Source organism: Silene latifolia, chromosome X (genome assembly GCF_048544455.1).
Source record: "Silene latifolia isolate original U9 population chromosome X, ASM4854445v1, whole genome shotgun sequence".
NCBI lineage: Eukaryota > Viridiplantae > Streptophyta > Magnoliopsida > Caryophyllales > Caryophyllaceae > Silene > Silene latifolia.
In genome coordinates, this window is record NC_133537.1 from 77,345,790 (window position 1) to 77,349,789 (window position 4,000).

Here is a 4,000-nt window from a genome sequence, read left to right on the forward strand (position 1 = left end):
TTCGGCTATAATGATCAATCATGAAACATGGCTCATGCAAACGAGGAGCTCTCATAGTCTTGTCAAGATTAAAAGTTATGCTTTCATCTCCCACTTCTAGAGTGAGCTCACCATGTTTCACATCAATCACCGCACCGGCGGTGTGTAGGAAAGGTCTTCCTAGGATGATTGGAATGTTGGAATCTTCCTCCATATCAACAATGACAAAGTCCACCGGGATGAAAAACTTCCCAATTCGCACGGGGACATCTTCCCATATCCCTAACGGTGTCTTCGTCGATCTATCGGCCATTTGGAGTGTGATGTTGGTGCATTTAAGCTCTCCCATCCCCAACCTTTTACTCACCGAGTACGGCATGACACTCACACTAGCCCCTAGGTCACATAAGGCTTTGTTGATCGTCGTGTCGCCAATGGTACACGGTATTGAGAAGCTTCCCGGATCCTTTAACTTTGGAGGTGAACTCCCTTGAAGTATTGCACTACTCACCTTAGTGAAGGCGATAGTCTCAAGTTTCCAGATCGACTTCTTCTTTGTGAGGATATCTTTCATGTATTTCGCATAGGCCGGAACGTGATTGATTAATTCCGTGAAAGGAATTGAGACTTCTAAATTCTTCACAATTTCCATGAACTTTCCAAGTTGATCATCAAATTTAGGCTTGGCTTGACGACTTGGAAAAGGAAGTCTAATCACAATGGGCTCCTTCTCTTTGGCCTTGTCTTCATTTTTCTTTGGACTTTCTTCTTTTGATGATTCTCCATCTTTGGAGTTTTGCACAATTTCTTCCTTTTCACTAGCTTCCACAACTTCATCCTCAACTTGCTTCTTCGGTGCTTCATACCTTGTACCACTTCTCAAGTGAATGGCACTAACCGTTTCATGTCTAGGGGATTACTTTGAGGTGGTAATTGCCCCTTTTGTCTTTGTGAGCTTGAAGATGCTAGTTGAGTCAATTGGGTTTCCAACATCTTGGTGTGAGCTAGAATGTTGTTGATGGTGGTTTCCTTTGCTTGGCTATCTTTTTGCATTTGGGTGAAAAATTCTTGTTGATTCTTTTGCATTTGGAGAACCGCTTTTTGGACATCAAAACCTTGGTCATTTTGGTGATTGTATGGATTTTGATTTTGGTAACCTTGGTTTTGATTGTAAAAGGGTCTTTGATTTTGGTTTCTCATGGGTGGTGGAGTGTATGTTGTTTGAGGATTTTGAACATTTTGGCTTTTGTATGAGAGATTTGGATGGAACTTGGTGTTTTCATTGTAAAAATTTGAATAAGGGGTACCACTTTTATATGCTTGGAAAGCATTCACTTGTTCGGTTGTTCCCCTACACTCACTTGGGTCATGACCCAAAGTTCCACAATTCTCACATATCCCACTTGGGATTGATGAGGATGCCGTCATGGCATTGACATGATGCTTCGATGATTTTGAGTTTTCCTCAAGTCTAGCCATAGCTTGTTCAAACTTCAAGTTGATTGTATCGATATGGGAGCTTAGTTGGGCACCTAGTTGAGTAACGGCGTCCACTTCATACTTTCCTCCTCTAGTAGCCTTGCGAGGCCTACTATATTGTGAATTGTGGATTGCCATCTCTTCAATTTTGCTCCAAGTTTGGTTGTCATCAACCTCGGTGAACATCCCATTCGATCCCATATTAAGGATATTTCTTGAGTCTTCATAAAGACCATTCCAAAATTGTTGCACCAAAAACCATTCTCTAAGTCCATGGTGAGGACATGAGCGACAAATTCCCTTGAACCGTTCCCAAGCTTCATACAAAGACTCTTCATCCCTTTGCTTAAAACCCGTAATTTGAGCTCTTAGCATGTTGGTCTTTTCCGGTGGGTAGAATTTTTTGTAGAAAGCTAGAGCCAACTTCTTCCAAGAATCTATTCCAAGGGTGGCCTTATCAAGGCCCTTCAACCATTGCTTTGCGGTGCCGATTAAGGAAAAAGGAAATAAGACCCATCTAATTTGGTCTTGAGTCACGCCCGTTTGAGAGATAGCATCACAATAATCGCAAAAGGTTTCCATATGAGAATGAGGATCCTCACTAGGCATCCCCCCAAATTGGCTCCTCTCAACTAGTTGGATGAAGGCGGACTTGGCAATAAAATTTCCGGTGAGATGTTGCGGTGTAGGAGTACCATTTGGTAGATTCTCCTCGGTGGGTACGGAGTGTGACGAGAATTTTGGCATTGTAGGTGGATTTTGTGGGGTATTGTGTAATGGGTTTTCTTCTCCTTCTATTGCGAAAGGATTGACAAACTCACTAGTGGGTTCAACAACTTCACGAACACCTCTCAAATTCCTCCTAACAAGTCTCCTATTGTTCGTCAAGGTTCTTTCGATTTCACGGTCAAAAGGTAACAAATCACTTTGTAACCTTCTAGACATGCAAAATATCAAACAACTCGAAAACAATTAGAACAAACCTTGAGGAGTTTTACTTCCTCAAGGTGAAGAAAGACACAATTAATAACAATAAAAAGAAATTTAAATCAAACAAACACTGTCCCCGGCAACGGCGCCATTTTTGATGCGATCCCGCTAAGTGTTCACAAATTAAGATGTGGTCGTTGGTCACGGTCGAATCAAAACACAATTTATAGCTTAACAAGCAACTCTACAATTAGTAAAGAGGCAAGTAAAGGTCGGATCCCAAGGGACGGGAGTTGAAATGAGATTTCTATTGTAACTAGGGGTGTCTAAGGGGTGTCACAAATTGGGTTGATATAGAAGGTTACTAAACTAGAATAACAATGAAAATAAACAAGCAAGATGAATAAAAAGGGGGGTAAACAATTGATTAAAGGCACTAGGGTGTCATGGGATCATAGGGGAATCATGGGATATGATCATACAAACATGTTCTCAAATTATAAGCAAGCAATTATTGTTGTGATGGATTGAGTTGGGTTATATCTTACAATCCTAGGAAAGTTTGGGTCCCGGAGCTGAATCGATTAGATTGTACAACACCTACAAGTCGACTTAATCTTCCCTACTCAACAACATGCATGGTCTAATGAGACTCGAGTTGGGTTATGTCTTACAAGTCTCATTGAAAAGATAGGAGATGATAGTAAATGCAAGGATTCATAGGCTTAGCATTTCATCAAATATAACATGTGCATGAGTTGAGATCAAAACAAGCAAGCAAATAAAACATGAAAGCATATTAATTTAAGCATGAATCATTCCCCATGTTGGTTTCCCTTAATCACCCATTAACCCTAGCTAAGAGACTACTCACTCATTATCATGTTGATCATGCTAGCAAGGTTGTCAATCATACCAACAATATGAAACATGATGAATAAATGAAAGTAATTAATAATTAAAAAGGGATTAAGAGATTATACCTACTAATGATTCCAATAATAAAGCAAGAATAATAGAAGTACTTGAATGCTAGATTGAGAGGTTGTCAATCTCCCAATAATAACCCAAATAATCTTCAATTACCCAAAATAAAGGATGAACAAGAAAAGAGATTAAAGAACTAAAACTTGGATTAAAACTTGATTAATACTTGATTACAATATTGAAGAGAGATTTGATTGATATTAACTACACTAATTATTAATAAGAAGAACATGCTCCTCTAATTAGCCTAATGGGGTATTTTTAGTGAAAATTAGGGAGGATGCATTAGGGTTAACTAAGGGTTAAACTAGTAATTACACTTTTTAAGTTTGAGCAAGGAGGACCCGGTATTTTCTGAGAGAAGGGCTTCTCTTTTCGTAGCTTGTAGAAGACAATCCGTGCTGTGAAGAAATCCGGGCGGAATAAGGTCGGGACGGACGGATTTGGGCGGTGGAATCCGAGCGGATTCTGAGGAATTCGGACGGATTGTTGAGGGGGAATCCGAGCGGATTCAGGCATGGGACGCTCGGATTGTGCAAGGGCTGGACGGGCGGATTGTTGACAATCCGCTCGGATTGTCAGTCAGCATAGTAACTTCTTTTCTTCCCTTTTCTTCATAAATTCC

The 4,000-nt window shown here is 40.3% G+C and overlaps 1 non-coding gene across 1 annotated transcript; it reads left to right on the plus strand.

Moving 5' to 3' along the window:
* The first annotated feature begins 1,726 nt into the window (after positions 1-1,726).
* LOC141624388 (small nucleolar RNA R71) lies at positions 1,727-1,833 on the plus strand. The gene has a single exon (XR_012534195.1). It is a non-coding gene; the product is annotated as a small nucleolar RNA R71 (small nucleolar RNA).
* The last annotated feature ends 2,167 nt before the right edge of the window (positions 1,834-4,000 follow it).